Here is a 19,090-nt window from a genome sequence, read left to right on the forward strand (position 1 = left end):
TCTTAAAGGAAAGGAAAGAATGCCTTCCTGATGCTGCCTGCTTCCCTGGAGATGGCTGCTTCTCAGGTTTGCAAATGGCCTTGAGAATGTGGCTTGGCCCCCCTCCTCCTTGCTTCCTTGCCCCCCAGTCCTTGAGTGCACCAGAGAGCTGCCTGGGCTCTGCAGGGACTTGGGAGCCATCCTGTCTACAGCCATTTGCAGCTCACTATTCCACAGTGGGACCCCGGAGCACCCTGGGCTCCAGACATCTCCAGCGGCGGATTCTTGAGCTGCAGTTCCTGCACTGCAGGGGGTTGGACTAGATGACCACTGGGGGTGCCTTAAACTCTACAGTTTTATGATTCTATGAACCTATGATTTCCATGCCACTTCGCAATCTCAAAGGAACCTCAAAGTGGTCTACAACCTAATTTAAATAATTTGTGAAATTTCAAATGCTGCAAATGAGAATCAGATACAAGCGCAATAAGGAAGTGCAATAAAGCCTCTTTATAAATAACATTAGCAACTATAAATGAAATAATAATAATAATAATAATAATAATAATAATAATAATAATAATAATAATATACCCCTCCCTCCCCAGCCAGAGCCGGGTTCAGGGCAGCTAACACCAATAAAATCACAGTAAAAACGTAATAGGGAAAAGAAAGGAAAAAAACCAATTTAAAATACAGATTAAAATGCAATTTAAAATGCAGCCTCATTTTAAAAATGCATGAAACAGATGTTGTGCCCACAGTTCCTCCCCACAAATAGCAGCCTTGGCTGTGGATGAGCTGTGGCCTTCAAAGAGAGTGGCTGTGAATCCTAAATCTGTGAGGGGCAAACTGCAGAGCCCAGGATGCTTTGAGGGGGAAATGTGCTCCGAAAGTGCTTCAAAGGGATCTGGTGTGCAGGCAGAGGATTGGACTTCTAAGCAGCTCCTTCCTGCCCCTTTGGCAAGAGGCATCACAGGAAGAACAAGAGAGCCAGACCCCTTGCCTTCTCCCAGCCAGGTGGGGGCACGGCTCACTCCCCCTCCCCCCAGGGGTGTTAAGCAAGTTCAGAACCCTCCAGTCATTAACCTTTATTGATTGGCTTTATTTGCATTTTGCATGTAAGCCACTTTGGGAGGGTTTTGACCCTGAAAGGCAGCACAGAAATCGTGGTAACAAATACTTTTAATACGTAAAAAGTTAGGGCTTTGCTGGGATCGCCCCAAGGGGCTGAGGATGGCCTGAGCTGCCCTGGGCAAGGCAGGATTTCAGCCAGCCCCTCAGACCAGAGCAAAGGCACGAAGTCAGAACTTAAAGGAAATGCAGAACTGAAGAGTTCCTGTCCAGCTGTAACTCCACTGCAAAATGGGGCTCACACACCTCAAATATTTGCATGTGCTCCCTCCACCCCCAACATAGGCTCATGCCTTTTTCAAGTTAGAGGGAAGAGACGGAGCGTCTTTAACACAGCCATGCGCAGTGCAAGCTCAGCACCAAGTCCCTTAACATTTCACTGTTCAGCACAGCACAGTTTAGAAACAGCTGCCTCTCACATCTCTCCGGAAATTCTGAGGGAAGAAAAATGAAATCAGCCTATGCTTCTGCTGTGTTGAACTGTTAAATAACTATGTTTGCTTGTAAAATAATAATAATAATAATAATAATAATTATTATTATTATTATTATTATTATTATTATTATTATTATTCCTAGGAACTGTCATTTGTTAAGGGTGCTAGGAATTACAGCTCTGGGGTAAGCAACAATTCCCAGTATTTTTAGGGGTGGAAATGTACTTTAAATGTGTGATGTGTACACAGCCACAATCCTGAAAAGGATGGGAATGTGGAGGTAAGGGACAGAAACCTGTAATTCAGCTGAAACACATGCTGTTAATATTGGGTGGAGACAGATGAAGACTAATTGCATGCTTTAAAATGTGGGTGTTATCTCATCATTTGTGAACCGTAAAGGTAATGTATAATTCACTTAATTGATGATGTGCTCCTAATGGGTCCTGATATGAGCCTCTGAGGCTGGGAATGGCAGAATGTGTCAGGATTAAACACTGTCCTGGCCATAGCAGGGTCTTCCTTTTACCACCCAGGGAGCAAAGACGGCCGACACTAGAAACTAGACTCTACCATTCTGTGGTTCTGTGATCCAGTTGAAAGCTGACACTGGGCAGTTCCACAGGACTCAAACCAACACACCACATGCAGCTCTCCCACCCCTTAATCATGGTGGCTGGAGGTTGATCTGTATGATCCCAGCTGCTGCTGCTTCTCCCATGAATCCAGCCACAAGCTGAACAAGGAGAAATGCACTTTTCATCAATGCAACATAGAGCTCTTGGGAGATGCCCTAACGCAACTCTGTACAAAGCCACGCCCCATCAGATGAGTGAAAGCCTCTTGGAATGGTGGCCAGGATCCACAAAACTCCAACCCCAAATGCCATTCATGGAGATCCAGAACTTCAAGAAGTCTTATGTATGTTGGATCAGGATGACCTAAAGACTTTTGCAGCTCTTCCGAGGTGAGTCGGAAGAACTTTGCAGACTGAGTGAACCGGAAGGCCTAATCCCAAAAGGGAAGTGCATTGTTGCAGCACAAGCAATGAGGAAGGAGATCCTCGATCTAGAACTTATCTAGACCAGAACTCATCCATCCACCAAGGATGCCCAAGTGGACAGTGTGCTGGCCAGGTTCTGGAAGGGGCAGAAAGAACAAAATCTCATGCTGTGACTTCTTATCCAGAAGAACTGGATCAGCACAATGGAAGGATCCTTTAATCACATGATAGACCTTAGGAAAGGCGAACAGCTGAACTGTAAGGCTGACCTGGCTTGGTGCTCAGGTCCTGCTTTTCAAGGTCTATTGAGATAATTGCCTTGCCTGAGCACTGAAGAATATGTCTGTTTGCTTTGGCACGCCTGATCAACATGACCCACAACGCAAACCAATTTACAGTAGCAGAATTCCAGTCATTTCTGGCATCTTACAACTTTTGCCATATTGCCACCAGCTCAAATTACCCTCAGTGAAATAAGGAGGCAGAGAGAACAGCACAGGCTGCCAAGAAAGTATTGAGACAGGCCATCCCACCTATTTGCTCTTGTAAGCTACAGGTCAACTCCATTGATAGCAACTAGATATGGTCCAGCAGAACCACTAATGGGAAGACAGAACACCCTTTTCCAACCCTTGGTCAGAATTTAATTCCTGGAAAAAAATGCCACTTCGTATTTCCAAGCTAAGAGAGGTTATAAGCATTATTTAAAGAATCTGTGCAATTCAGTGTTGAAACTCTGCCATTTAGATCCAGAAGAGCAAAGAGGGAGCTTATAGCATCAGGGCTCATCCTCCACACTTATTTTTTGCCCCGCTGTTTCCCAGCTTGTGTCCAGGCACTTCCACCCCTAACCCACCACCAGATGTTTTCCCCAGGAAAACACACTCTTTAAAGCTGAATTGGAACCAAGGGCAATTTGGGTTTTCTGCAGGTGGCTGCCCAGAGTCAGTGGTCAAGAGTGGGTTTTTGTGGAGAAAATGCCAGGGCAAAAAACAGAAGGGGGAAACTGCTCAGACACAAACCTGGAAAGCCTGGACTGGTGCCTACAATGTGAAGCAAAGCTAAGAGTGGATGAGCCCTTAGTCCTGTTGGAGAACAGACACGGCAAAACCCCGTCCCTGTGCAAGGAATCAAATGTGATCTACTTTGCAGAAGCCAAAAACTTGCTCTTGTTCTTGAGAAGGTAGAATCACCAAGAAGACGTACCCAAAAACCCAAGTTCCTCTACTGACACTGCCTGAGCCCATTTGTAAAACTGTCATCCATTGCTCACACTTGGCAAATCCTCACTGTGATCAACTCCTGCCTAGAGACCTCTGTCCCCAATGTGGAAGGACGTGTGGATCCAGAATTGGCCTCTACAGTCACTTATGGACTCATTGTTCAAACTGTGTTTATGGAACACAATCTTATACGGCTATGAGGGATCGCCAAAGAAGAAGAACAACTACATAGAATCATAGAATCATAGAGTTGGAAGAGACCACAAGGGCCATCGAGTCCAACCCCCTGCCAAGCAGGAAACACCATCAGAGCACTCCTGGCATATGGTTGTCAAGCCTCTGCTTAAAGACCTCCAAAGAAGGAGACTCCACCACGCTCCTTGGCAGCAAATTCCACTGTCGAACAGCTCTTACTGTCAGGAAGTTCTTCCTAATGTTTAGGTGGAATCTTCTTTCTTGTAGTTTGGAACCATTGCTCCGTGTCCGCTTCTCTGGAGCAGCAGAAAACAACCTTTCTCCCTCCTCTATGTGACATCCTTTTATATCCTCTATGTGACATCCAGTCAACTTATTTGGAAGCCTCCAGGATTTGGAGATGAGGGAGGGGTTGCCAAGCATTTCAACAGTGCCAGCTGATTTAATGGCTTCCCTCCCCCGCCCCTTTAACACTGGGATAGAGAGTCTGCAGCCCTTGAGAAGCTGGTGGACTATGACTGGCCACCATCCCTGGCCACTGGAGATGGAGCCCAACAGCATCTAGAAGCCCCCCCCCAATCCCTGCCCTATTTAGGGCATCCCCTTCCCTAAATACATGGGTTTCTCTACCCAGAACATTCCAGAGAGATTTCTTTATCAAGTAAGCATCTTCTAACAATTAGCTCCCATTAAGTCTGAGCCATTAAGGAGTCATGAAGCAGTTGTTTTTTCAAATCAGCAAAAAAAGCTAACGCTATACTAACTAGACTGTATCAACCTAAGTTGAGTGTCCTGATCAAAAGTCATATTCTGCCTTGGTCAGACCCCACCCGGAATGCCGTGTCCAGTTTAACTGGGCACCCCAGTTTAAGGAGGATATTGACAAGCTGGAACAAGCAAGATGCTGAAGAAAGAAAGCCTTATTTATGAGAAATGGCTAATGGAGTTGGAGATATTTAGCCTGGAGAAGAGGCAACTGAGAGGCGATAGGATAGCCATTTTCAAATATCTCAAGGGCTGCCCCATGGAAGACAGAGGGGAGGACCCAAACCAATGGATTCAAATAACAAGGAAGGAGATTTTGACTAAACATTAGGAAGAACTTTCTGTTTGACAGTAGAACAGGCCACCTTGGGAGGCGGTGGACTCCCTGCAATGGAGGTTTTGAAGCAGAGGTTGGATAGCCAGAGATTATTTAGCTTGGTCACTTTTTATTTTAAAAAATACGTATATACCACTGTATCATAACTATATATCATGGTGGTTTACAACAATATAAAAACATAAAAACAGACAATACAAGTTTTAAAAAGTTGAAAGCAAAAATAAATTAAAAACAGGCATTGGTAGACGATTGTGGAGGATGTATTCTTAACTGCCTGCATAGGCCTGGCAAGATATGAAAGTATTCAGCAGGCATTTAAAAATTGGCACAGAAGGTGCCTGCTGAAACTCTAGTGGCAGGGAGTTCCACAGGACTGGGCCGATGACATGAAAAAGTCAGTTTCTCCTTCCTGTTTTGGGCTAGATGAGCCTTTTGGTTCCTTCCAGGTCTATAATTCTATGTTTCAATCATTTGGAGCTTTTCCTTTTCCCAAAGTGATCCTGCCTGGCTTCAAGGCGAACCCACCGTCACAGCCAGGAAGCAGCAATCTTGCAGGACTCTAAAGTCACACATGGGAAGAGGCCATCATAGCTCAGCCCCAGTGCAGCTGCTGTGCATGCTGAAGGTCCCAGGTGAAGCTTCCCCCTCACAGCATCCACATCCTCGGGCCAATGCCAGGGGCTGCTGCAGCTATTCGATGCACAGGACCCTTTGCAGGGGGGTGAGAGCCTTCTGCTCCCAGCCCGGCAGGGGAAGGAGGCAGGCGGAGGCTCCTGCTGGGCCTGGAAGAAGCCTGGGAAGCACCTGCAAATGCTTGTTGCTTCAGGAGGCTTGGGATCGGCGTAGCGCTGACACCCCAGATTCCCAGTGATAAAAGCTACTGGGCCGGTTGGGAGAAGGCTCTGCTCCCTGCAAATTAAAGGGTGTTGTCTTGCCTGGAAATTGCATCACCTGCCTTTCTGCAGAAGGGGGAGACTTCCTGGGCTGCCAACGAGGGGGACACTCCTCCTCCTCCTTCGGAATCGGCTGTTGCCTGTTTGGACCCAGGTCTGGCCTTAGACGTGGGCTGGGGCAGTGCCAGGCTGGGCACAGCTCCCTGGGCTTGTCCACACACATGGCAGCCACAGCAGTCACACATCACACGTGCAACACCAACACTACCTTGTTTGCACAGCTGCAGCGTCTCATGGCAACACAAACACAGAAACTGGTCCCCACCACACCCAGCAGAGCCTGCGCACACCGCAGGACTTGGCAGGGAGGGGGGCAAACCCGGCACTGCCCAATCTGACCCTCCTTTATAGAGACTCCCATCCCCTGCCCTGTCAGTGCTGCCTGCTCCCAAGGGCAGCCGTGGCTCTCGAAGGCTTTCAGACAAGGGACATTCCCAGCCCCCCCTGGAGGGACCTGAAGCAACAGCTCTGTCCCTGGGCTGCTGTGGTCCTGGACTCATGAGCAGATCCGTGTCTGGCCACTTCAGAGTCCAGCCCACAAGGAGCTCCTTCATGGGAACACGGCCCGGAAGTCGCTCTTGTCACCATTTGCACCCACCCACCCACCCACTTCCACCCCCTGGTTGCAGGCTGAAGGCAGAGAAGGAAATCTTGAGCATTGGAGGTCCTTTGCTGAAGGCTAATTGCATTATGATGGAGTAAGCTCTAATACAGAACAACAAACCCCTGTTCTGCAAACTTAACACAACAAACAAACAAGCAACACACAGACCAGTATAATTCTTATTGCATAATATACATGATTTAGTAACAAAAACAAAATGTGTGCAAATTCTCTAAATTCTCTAATTTAGCTCTAAAGCACGGGTAGGCAAACTAAGGCCTGGGGGCTGGATCTGGCCCAATTGCCTTCTGAATCCAGCCTGCGGACGGTCCAGGAATCAGTGTGTTTTTACATGAGTAGAATGTGCCCTTTTATTTAAAATGCATCTCCGGGTTATTTGTGGGGCATAGGAATTCGTCCATTCCCCCCCCCCAAAAAATATAGTCTGCCCCCCCCACAAGGTCTATGGGACAGTGGACCGGCCCCCTGCTGAAAAAGGTTGCTGACCCCTGGGACTCTAAAGGGAAGGGAGAGCAGCTCAGACTGTCTCAAGCAGCTGACCTGGAATAGCATGAAAGGGAAGAAAATGGTGAGCTATTTAATTGAACCCCACTTCCTTTTTGGAGTTCTCCGGGGACCAGAGCCTCTTGGCCCTTGCCTTGGGCAGAGGAGGGCTTGCCCCCGTGTCCTGGGCCAGCTCTGCCTCAGGCTCCACAAGTTCATGTGTGGTCATTCATTTATTAATCTATGCGTCGCTTTTCACGTGAGTCTCAAGGCCTTTTTACAGGCACACCATAAAAAACACTGAAAATAAAAAATAGTGTAAAAAAGCAACAATTAAAAATGTGTTTCAAAACAACACAGAATCAGCACCAGAGGCAGAGAGACCTTTTCACTCAGCTAGAAACGTTTTTCAAGTCAAATCTGTCCCCAGTTGTTTATGGGAAGTGACAATCATGGACGCCCCGCTGTGACCCGGAGGGATGCTGTGCATGGAAGACAGGTGACCCCCCAAAAGGCCAGCCCAGAGTTACTGTGGAGTGGCTCTTGAGAGCTGGGGGGATTTGAAGGAGGAACTCTCCTGCAGGTCAGAGTGACCGGCTAGGGGGCATGTCAGGGATCAGGGTCTCTCCCAAGTTCCCTGGGCCTGAGCTGTTCATTCCAAAGCCTTGAACTTGGCCCAGAGGTGGAATGGCAGCCAGAGCCACAAACAAGGTCAGCAATGCTGGAAGTCATTTGCCCCGCAAGCAGCCCAGCCACTGCGTCCTGCACAGCTGCAGCCTCAGGAGTAGACCCTATGGACATGGTCACAAGGAATGAGCCTGATGAACACACTCCATATCCCACCTTCGCAGCAGTGGCACTCCAGACACTCTGCTTGCTTGGGGGGGGGGTGTCTCTAATTCCCCAGGTGCCTTCATAGCATCCATAGAGACCCACGGAAGGAGGAGTGATAAAAACTGCCTTTAACATTGCGCCACGACAGGCTGGCAAGTCACACCTTTCAGCAGGCAATTATTCTGCAATTATGTGGTTTCAGCCTAATCCAAATGTAATTATGTGGAGAATTGCTGTTTATGAAGAGTGGATTGGTGCAAAGGAGCCTCTGGCACAAGGTAGTCGGTTGGGGACATGAGGTACCAGGAGATGATGACCCAGTCTGGCCACCCAGGCAGCTCAGGAGATGCGAGGGAGGAAGGAGGGAGCCTGGAGCAGCAGGGCTCCCAAGGGCAGGAAGACCAAAGACACCTTGGTTGAAGGCCTGAGTGGCACCAGCAGCACCCAGGACACGATCCCCACCTGCTGCAGGCAGCAGGGCCCCTTTCACACGAGGGAGAGCCCCCGCTGACCTGCAAAGCACCCTGGGACCTCTCAGTCTGCCAGAGGCTCAGCCCAAGGCCCATCCTGGCGGGTGCCCAGATCATTGCCAGAGCATAATTTCAAGGGCTGCTGTGTCCTGCCTGCCTCCCACAGCATCCTCCGGGAGCCCCAGAAACAGTCTAGAGCTGGCCAGGAGTTAGGGATAGGTTCTTCTTTTACTAGTATATTCACTTTCAAAACACATTTTTTTCCTGAAACTGCAGTCTTGTCATTTTCAGATGTTTGCCATCCGCCTTCCTAAGCATTTGGGGATCAGGTAGGAGGGGGAAAGTCTAAATACCTGCTTGTTTTGCAAGACCAATAACAAGCCCTTTTCCTGGTGCAACACACAGCCAGGGAGGGAAGCTGCTGGGGGGCGGGCAATGGGCAGCCTGGCAGCCCTGTGGCTAACTTCAGGGATGGCCCATGTCTGCAGGAAGGGAGCAGAAGTTCCTGAACCCAAGAGGCACTCCAGACATGGAGATGTGAAGATGCTTCATAGCAGCTTTCTGGGGTCCCAGCCAGGGGGCGGCAAATGGGTGCCTTGTCCAGGAGCTGTGCTTTGCTCCCTCCTCCAGAATTTTGCATGTGTGTGAAATTGTCTTTTGAATTTTTGTCATGACAGACAGTGACAGCTTCCGTGTAAAGGATGCCACCTTGCTTTTATAACAGGAACAATGGACTTATTGATCCTTGGGGTCCCTTCCACCTCTACAGTTCTATGATTCTAGAGAGCAAAGGCACAGCGAAAGTCTCTTCTGGAAGACACCCCCCCCCCCCCGCCGCCAAGTCTGCTCACCTTTCCTGACTGAAGGTGGATTTTGCAGGACCGCTTCTGTCACTCAAGAATTGCTTGAGGCAGCCTGCCTGGTAACCAGGGAACCTTTGCAGATTTAAAGGCTGGACCTCTGTTTGCAGAGATGGAGTCAAACTCCCCTCTTCCCCCCCCCCCCACCTGGGTTGAGCAGGATGGGCAGCTTTTTGCACTGTGAATGTACCCCTCTGAAAGCATCCCCCCTTTTAAGTATTTCCCCAGAGACCCCCCACAAAAAAAAAACACATTCTGAAAGCCTACATTCCCATACATGCGCCACAACTTATATCAGTATACATCCTTTGGAACTGGTCTTTGGTTTTCTAAAGAATTTGTAAAGGAAAGCATAATTCTAAGTCTGAAGCTCCATCTCACTGGCTTTATCCAAAAAGGTGTGCCTGCGGTACTCAGCGCCCCAACTGCTTGACCAGGGCTGCACAGGAAGGGCACTTACTCTGCTTCTAAACCCAGATTGTGTGTTTTTTGTATTGCTCGTGTGATACAAGATTAAAACAAAATTTTGGATAAAACTGGTTTGCAACTTTCTAGTTACAGCATAAACTGTTTTCTTGATTTTTTAGTCTCCCCTTGTTCAGTGTGCCCTTAACATCCTTTTTTCTAAAGAGACAGAAAGCACGCCAGTCACTCAACTGGCACTCTTCTCCAGGGGGGTGCTCTGTGCCCCATCTGGAAAAGTAGTTCCCCCTGCTGCCCCCTGTGACAGGGAGGGCACTCTCAGGCCTGCAGACAGGAGCAGGGCAAAGGGCAGAGACCCATAGCACAAACCTGCATCTGCTCATTCATAGGCAAATTTAGGCTGACTTGCAGAGCAGCTGGAAGAACCTAAATTTGGGCTCTTGCTGTCAGGCCTGAATTTGCCTCTGGACAAATGAGGATGCTGGGTGGTCCCAGGGGTCTCATTGGGATTGGGATTTGCAGCACCTTTGGTCACCACTTCTGTAAGTGAAGCTCACATTTTGTATTTTTGCGTTGTGAACGGCTCTGTGATCTTCGGATGAGGAGCGGTATACCATATAAATGTAATAATGGGAAATGATTTATAATGAAATTAAGAAGGTACTTAAATGTACTTTTCACAAGAAACCAGAGGCATTTCTCCTGGGCATGGTCGGCCAATTGGTGCCAAGGAAGGATAGGACGTTTTTTATGTATGCTACCACAGCAGCAAGGATCCTTTTAGCAAAGTATTGGAAGACACAAGAACTACCTACGCTGGAAGAATGGCAGACGAAGGTGATTGGGATTGGCGGAGATGACTGGCAGAATCCGTGACCAAGAAAAAGAGATGGTGGAAGAAGACTGGAAGAAATTTAAAGTATATCTTAAGAACTGCTGTAAAATTAATGAGTGCTAAAATGTCAAGGGAAAGGAAAATATAGAATTACAGCTGTAACTGATTAAGTATGAGAAGAAACTAAAAATAAGAAGATGTTACTAATTGATTGGCGAGAGGGGTTGTTAAAAAAAGTTTAAAACAGGGATGCATAAAAGGGGAGGTTAGGGGAAGTCTGAGAAGCAAGGTTTATGAAAAAGAGGTTTTGAAATTATACATGTTTATATGTTTTTGTTTGTCTATGCGTGTGTGTTGTTTTGTTTTTAATTAGTGTTGGAAAATCAATAAAAAATTATTATATAAAAAAATATAAATGTAATAAATAATAATAATAAAGATTAAAAATACACCCACACCATGAGATTAAAGCACCACAGAGCTTCCCCCAAATAAGCCTGGGAGTGTAGTTTACCCACCACAGAGCACCAAGAACAACCAAGGATTCCTTGGGGGGGGGGAATGCCATGTGATTTAAATGGGCTTCAGATGTAAAGGAGGAAAGAGGCCAGAAATGGGTGGGGGAGCTGTAGCAGAGACGACCCAGGGGCTTGTGCCCCCTGCCCGCCCCACCTAAGAGGTAAGTAAGGAAGCCCCCCTTTCTGTCCTGCATCTGGACCTGATCCTGCTCTTTCCGGTCACTGCCAGCTGCCTTTCTAGACTGCGCATCTCACTTCTAAGCCTGCCTTCCAGAACTTATCCTGCTGCTGTGAAGGAATGGGGAGTTAGCACAAGATTTTCCAGACAGCTGCAGGCTGGGGGCTTGCCAAAGACCCCTTCAGGCAGCGCTAGTGGGGCCCACAAAGCCAAGAGCCTTGGCAGCCCCATAGCTGGGCTCTGGATGCTCCCCATCCCCCCCCCCACCCGGGCTCATGAGGCTCTGGATAAACCACAGGCACACACATGTGGGGGACACTCTCATGGAAGGGACCCCAAAGGTCCAACCCTCTGCAAAGCAGGAATCACAGCTGAACAAATGGACACCCAACCTCAGTTTAAAGCCTTTCTTCATATCAGCTACTTGCCAAGAGGTTACATTTCTTCAGAAGGCTTTGCCTTTCCTTTTAAAAAAGTGAAAATGCCCCTAACAAATGAAGATGAAAACTCCACATGGATAAAATTAAATGCCTGACTAGCCAGTGGTGCCTACAAAGGTGTCCCTTGTGAAGAGGAGGCCAGCAGGTCTGGCTGAGAAAAGACCATGAAGGTGCAAAGGGCGTGTCCCTTGGAAGGGGCCACCACTGGAAAGGCCCACGAGCCGCTGGAGGAGCCTGGAGTAAAGACCTCCTCCTCCTCCTCCTCCTCCTCCTCCTCCTCCTCCTCCTTGTGGCACCTGGGAAGCACCTTGAGCCCTCCTGAGGCATTTTCTCTCCCCCTGATGCCTCACCTCTGACTGGCACAGAGAGAGAGGGTATGGGCCTAGAGGGCATCCTGCTGCCACTGCTGCCGCCTTGCTCCTGGTCCTGCCAGCTTTCACCAGAGATGCCCAGGGAGCAGCGTGGGCACCAAGGGCAGGCAGAGCGGCTGGTGGCAAGGTGGCAGGGAGCAAACAGGAGCAGAGGCGGACCTAGGCTGCCTTGAACCCTTGGCAAGGACACGTTTCAGCATGGGGAGGTGTGATTTTTCCACCCCCATACCTAACCAATCCCTAGGTATCCCCTGCAACAGGAAACCCAAAGGGGAGCCCTCGGTGGTGGGCTTGCAAGCGCTGGAGGCAAGAGGAGCCACCTGGGCAGAGAAGCCTGAGGGCATGCATGGGGGGGTCTGCCTTTGAGGCTGCTCCCCCCCCCAGACGTGTCCCCCGACAAGAAGGCCTGCACAGGCTCCCAGCAACACGTGAGGCGCCTGCCTGCCACAGGCAGCCCAGCCCCGTGGGCGCTGCTCCTCATTCCCATACGCCTGCCCCTGCCAAGGGCACCAGCGCCCAGCACTCCCAGTGGCCTTGCCAAGGGGAGCAGAGCTCCCCACTCGCCCCCCGTTCCCCAGCTGATGGCCCCTAACCAGACATTCCTCAGTCCTACCTGTGGGTCCTCTGCCGGGCAGGTCCTCTGCTGTTGCCGCCGCCTCCTGCTGCTCTGTCCAACTGTGCCAAGGTGGGACGGCCTGAGCGCAACCTTGCTTTTATGTCCCCGCCCTGGGATGACACACTGGCCCAACCCAAGTGGTGCAAACACGGGGAGGGAGGGAGGGAGGGAGCGCTCCTGCCATACACCTGCCTCTTCACTTCACACAGGCACTGATTTTGCCCAGACCGGAGGGAGGGGATGGTGTTCAAAAGGCAGTGTGCAAACACACGCGCACACACAGGGATTTTGTGCAAGGCTCCTGGTGGTTCGTCAGGAGCTGCCTGGGATGGGCAAGAAGAGTGTCGCTGGGGGAGAGGGGGAGACCAGGGGGCTCACGGAGCACGAGAAGACCCTTTGGCGGGGTCCAGGCTCTCAAGTGACAGGAGCAGCTTGGAGGCGGTTTTGGTTCCTCTCCAGCTTGTCAATCCTCATCCTTGCCCAGGTGTGTCTGCAACGGAATTCCTGCCGCCTGATCTGCCCTTCGGGGCTTTCCCCGTCCTGCTGCCGCAGCAGAGAAAGCGAGATTCGCTAGCGCGGCTTCCTGGGAACGGGCCGGGCCGCGTTGTGCAAGTCGGGGTGGGAGCAGCGTGGGCGGAGAGAGCAGAGAGAGGAAAGCACTTCTCCCTTCCTCTGAACCGAGGGGCCATCTGCGAAGCTGAATGTTGGAAGGGTCGGGGCAGATTGAAGAAATGTTAATCTGTGGAACTCACCGCCGGAGGAGCCAGTAATGGCCATCAGCCGGGAGGGCTTTGAAAGAGGGCGGGGCAAATTCGTGAAGGACAAGGTTTTCTGTGGCTACTAGCCAAGATAGCCGTGTTCCACCTCCTTTCTTAGTGTTCCACCTCTGAAGGCTAGTTGCAAAGCATCACCAGTGGGGAGAGCCCAACTCTGCTGGGGGGGGGGCTTGCCAGAAGAGGCAGGCTGCACCCAGCAGGCAGAACAATCCAGACGAGCAGCAACTACCCAACGCCAGCAGCTCCTCCAGCCAAACTGGGGGGCGAGGGTCAATTTTGTTCATCATCAGCGTTGATCACAAGGCAAAGCTTCTCCTGGTTTAAATGCCAGCCCCAGCCCCCTCTGGACAGGGCAGGAGAAGACCCTCTAGCCCACCCTGCCCTTGGCTACATGACATGGATCCAGCCCCATCAGGTTGAGTTGCCAGCACTCGCCTGCTCCTCTGCATTTCCTTCGCTGACCCCCCCCTCCAGTCCCAGGGAGAACTGACATGGCCTCAGCCTCCGTCTTGTCTGCAGAGCTGGGCTGGGCGGCCCAGTGGGAAGAGTAACCAGGCTGGGAGAGTAAGGAGAGCAGCTTGCTGTGTTTATTCTTCCAGAACCATCCTTGCCAGAGGAAGAGGAGGAGGACGAGGCAGCTCAACCTGCTCAAAGTTTTGTGCGAGGCAGCTCAGCCAGCCGCGTTTCCTTTCTCACGGTGGCTTTTGGCTCCTGTGGACCTGGCTTGGTACAGAGAAAGAGAAGATGCAGGCAGAGGTGCCAACTTGAATAAAATATTGGGGGGGGGGCAGGTAAGCCCCACCCCACATAATCGATCACGAGATTCAGTGCACACACACCATTTGAATGGCATCAACTTGGGGGAGGGCAGAGTTGGGACTGGGAAAAGTAGAGAGAGTGCTGAGGCGCTCCCTGCAAGAACTCCATAGTGCTGGCTGCTCCCCTACTGGGGTTTCTCAAACTTGGATCTCCCTCTGCTGTTGGACGGCAACTCCCATTATCCTTAGTTGGCAGGACCAGTGGTCAGGGATGATGGGAATTGTGGTCAAACAACAGCGGGAGACCCAAGTTTGAGAAACACTGTGGGCCCAGCCCTAGACATCTGGGACACATGTTCAGGGCCGGATTTAGGTTTAGGCTACTGAAGGTAATGGGGCCCTTTATATGTGATATTTTAGGGAGCAGGTTGGCAGGCGGGGCCCATGACTTACATCATAGGAGCCTACACAACACAAAACACTGTTGCTGGGTGTAGGTTTTATTTTATGTGTTTTTTATCTTTTTATCTTATATTTGGGAAATGTACATCCAGGTTTTTTTTCATTTAATTTTTGGGGGGGCTCTCAAGAGCTGGAATATTGCCAACATGGCTAGGAGCATTGACAGCCCTGTCCATTCATGCCTACAATCTTCTTTCAACGCCATCCAAACCGGTGGCCACCTCTGCTTCTTGTAGTAAATGCCCTCGTTCCAAGTTGCACTCAGTGTGTTGCACAAGCAGTTCCGTGTCAGATGCAGATGCCACAGAAGGTGAGGGCTCTCCTTCATGGCAGGAGATCCTTCTGCCAAAGATGCTCTAGTTGTGCTTCTTGCACTCCAGGGCGGGGGTCTATGATGCCATACATGTATCTCCAGTTGCTGGTTAAATAAAAAACGTATGTTCTTTGGTTCCAAATGTCCCAGCCTTCGGCTTCCTTGGATGCCTGCGAGTTCTCCTCTTCTGAGAGAGGAAGAAAACTTTTCTCTCTCCTCTTTCTCCAGGTCAGGCGTGACTTTATACACTTACCACGTGTCAGCCTTGACAATGCAGAGTTAAGTTTCTTTTCTTTTTAAAAAAATAATATTTATTAGAGTTTAAAGATTACAAAAAGAAAGAAAAAGAATTAAACAAATCAATATAATAAAATACAAAAACAGAAACAAAAACACTACATGAAACATTGAATTAACAAAACAAAAACAATTAAAAAACACTTCCAATATTTTCAATCTTAACTTTCATTCACTTGTTTCATTGACTTCCTCACGCCTCCCTTTTTGTATTCCATTTCAATTAACTGTTTCAGCAATTCCTTTCCATCTTCATCTATTTTCTGTCCTGTAATTAATCTTAACATATTCTAACCTTGTTTTTTCCCTTTAATACATTAACTATCTGTACCTAGTTCCTTATAACATTTCTGCCAAAGCCATATAATGCAGAGTTAAGTTTCTGCCACGCGCATTCCTTGAGCTGGGGAGCGTCCTTGGCCGGCAGCCGATGACACAGTTCAAAGACGCGGAAGCGCCAGCCACCTCCTCGGAAGGAGCCGGCCAAAGCCACCCCCTGTCGCCCTGAGAAGGAAGGAATGCGCCACGGCCGAGACTCCGCCGCAGCTTCTCACGGCTCGAGGGAGTCGGCTGGGCGGCTCCTGCCACCCAGAGCTGATTGCCATCACCTGCCACCTGGATGTGCGCATTGTCTTCCTGTCGTGTTTGGCCCTCCGGTAACCGGGGTGTGTTTTGTGTTTGTCTTGAGCTCCAGCCTTGCTACGGAGAGGACAAAACCCTCGGAGGCAGAGGCGGCCTGGGGCCCGGGGCGAGGCAGACAGGCAGGCTTCCAGGAAGCGGAGGAGCCAGACCCGTCTCGAAACTGGAAGGCGGGGAAGTCGTCGGGCCGGTTGGCTGTCCCTCGTGGCCCGTGCAAGAGGGCCAGGCCCCCCCTCTCTCCGCAGGGGCCACAGAGTCTAGGGATAGAATCATAGAATCCTAGAATCCTAGAGTTGGAAGAGACCCCAAGGGCCATCGAGTCCAACCCCCTGCCAAGCAGGAAACACCATCAGAGCACTCCTGACATATGGTTGTCAAGCCTCTGCTTAAAGACCTCCAAAGAAGGAGACTCCACCACACTCCTTGGCAGCAAATTCCACTGTCGAACAGCTCTTACTGTCAGGAAGTTCTTCCTAATGTTTAGGTGGAATCTTCTTTCTTGTAGTTTGGATCCATTGCTCAGTGTCCGCTTCTCTGGAGCAGCAGAAAACAACCTTTCTCCCTCCTCTATGTGACATCCTTTTATATATTTGAACATGGCTATCATATCACCCCTTAACCTCCTCTTCTCCAGGCTAAACATGCCCAGCTCCATTAGCCATTCCTCATAAGGCATCGTTTCCAGGCCTTTGACCATTTTGGTTGCCCTCCTCTGGACACGTTCCAGTTTGTCAGTGTCCTTCGTGAACTGTGGTGCCCAGAACTGGACACAGTACTCCAGGTGAGGTCTGACCAGAGCAGAATACAGTGGAACGATTACTTCCCTTGGTCTAGATGCTATACTCCTATTGATGCAGCCCAGAATTGCATTGGCTTTTTTAGCTGCCGCGTCACACTGTTGGCTCATGTCAAGTTTGTGGTCAACCAAGACTCCTAGATCCTTTTCACATGTACTGCTCTCAAGCCAGGTGTCCCCCATCTTGTATTTGTGCCTCTCATTTTTTTTGCCCAAGTGCAATACTTTACATTTCTCCCTGTTAAAATTCATCTTGTTTGTTTTGGCCCCGTTCTCTAATCTGTCAAGGTCGTTTTGAAGTGTGATCCTGTCCTCTGGGGTGTTAGCCACCCCTCCCAGTTTGGTGTCATCTGCAAATTTGATCAGGATGGAGGGCCAGGGTTGCAGGCAAAATACGGCTCTGGGTGGTGGTTCCCAAACTCATCCCCAGTGGCCCATGACCCACCGGGGAAGATAATAACACAATAAAATCCAAAACAGGACCAATTAATTGCGCATTCATTCGAAGTGCAGCTGAAACTATGTAGTTTAAATAACTGAACAAAACTGATGAGCTTGATAATATAATAATAATAATAATAATAATAATAATAATAATAATAATAATTTATTCATACATACATACATACATACATACCCTGGGTTTCCCCAGCCACTCTGAGCGGCTTCCAACCGAATATTAAAAACAATACAGCGTCAGACATTAAAAACTTCCCTAAACAGGGCCGCCTTCAGTTTTCTTTTAAAAGTAAAATAGTTGCTTATTGCCTTGACATCTGGTGGGAGGGCATTCCACAGGGCGGGCGCCACCACCAAGAAGGCCCTCTGCCTGGTTCCCTGTAACCTCAGGGAACGGCCAGAAGGCCCTCGGATCCAATGATTCCAGCTTTTCAAAGTCTGAGACTCCTTTACACCTCCAGCGCCTCCCTGTTGCCACCCCCTTGCCTCTTAGCACCCCCAGGTAATCCACCCCAAGGGGACACGACCATCCACTGTGGGAACCACTCCTGTGAAACCATCTTGTGCAAATTTCCCAGCCTGGCAGCCGGCGCAGCAACTTCCCAACACGTGGAATGACAGCTGCAGCTGCCGGGGCAAGACCTGTTTGCACGTTTGTAAGAACTTAGTGTGGCTCTTTGGAACTCCCTGCCTCTTGATGCTGAGCAGGTGCCTTCACTGTGCTCTTTTCGGTGCCTGCTTAAAACATTCTTATTTAGACATCTTGTTTACCCAAATGCTTAGTTAAGCGAAGCAATTTTAATCTGCTTTAGCATTTAACTTTTGGATGTTTTAAAATAATGCTGTAAATTTTTATTAGCAATGATTTTATTGTTTTATCTGTTCTGTAAACCGCTTTGAGGCATTTTTTAAAACAACAACAACAATCAGATGGTATATAAACATCATGAGATAAATTAATAAATAGCCCCGGCCCCTCAGCTAAAGGACTCCGGCACGCAGCTGACCCGGTTCGCGAGTCCTGTGAGGAAGGTGTAGCGCGATGGCTGGGCAGCGGAGGCTGCTTTCTCAGGAAGGCCGTGGCAGCGGCATTTGCATGTGGTTTATCTTCCCGGCTGCTTTGTTTGAGATAACGGAGCAGCTCCACAAACAAGGGTGTCATAAAGACTTGCGCACTGAATTTGCATATGAAAATATTTGCAAATGTCTGCAAATGAAGATGCACAGGTGAGCCCTTGCATGTGAACAGGGAGGGGTCCCGTAGCCCCCAGATCAGGAAGGAAGGTGGGGAGGCGCCAGCCCAGCCTTGGGCACCAGCAGAGGGAGGGCTTTCTCAGCACCCAGGTGGATGGCAGAGGGCTCCCCCCCCCTTCTTTGCCGCCTTGTCAACCTGGGGTGTGCCTATTGATCTTGGCATTCGCAAAGCAGGCAGAGCCTTGGCAGAGTCCCGCTCGCTGCCCTCCTCCGATCCAGGCATGTCCTGATGCGCTCGCTGGTGGCAACTGCCGGGAGGGCCGCCAGCTGGCGGGGGGGGGTGTCAAAGGACGACTTGTCAGTTCCACGGAAACGGATAACGCGGCCGCGGCTACTACTAGTCGTGATGGCTGCTGAGTCTGTCTCCTGGATCAGAAGCAGACCAGTCGCTAAGGACAGAACTACGGGACTCAGCCCCCATATCTCTTCCCTTCCCAGCACCCTTAACGAACTACGGTTCCCAGGACTCTTGGGGGAGAGCTTCGTGTTTCAAATGTCGAGGGGCGGCTTTGCCCTTTGCGCTCCTGAGAAGGGGTCTGGCCAGGAGGCCGCACCCCCAGACATGGGCATGGAGGGCCCAGTGGAGGCTGCTGGGTTCAGGATTAGGCCTCCCGCAGCGGGGGCTCAGCACTCCCTCAGCGCCTCAGGCTCGGC

General features: G+C 49.9%; 1 protein-coding gene across 1 annotated transcript in view; it reads right to left on the reverse strand.

The window, feature by feature from the left end:
* The window catches only part of EPPK1 (epiplakin 1), a 34,204-nt gene extending 21,422 nt beyond the window's left edge, over positions 1-12,782 (reverse strand). The window contains exon 1 of the mRNA XM_081872542.1: positions 12,680-12,782. The gene's annotated coding sequence lies outside the window, so the exon portion shown is untranslated. The remainder of the gene's footprint in view (positions 1-12,679) is intronic.
* Between the last annotated feature and the right edge of the window lie 6,308 nt (positions 12,783-19,090).

This window comes from Podarcis erhardii (assembly GCF_964252035.2).
Source record: "Podarcis erhardii genome assembly, chromosome: 8".
Taxonomy (NCBI): Eukaryota; Metazoa; Chordata; class Lepidosauria; order Squamata; family Lacertidae; genus Podarcis; species Podarcis erhardii.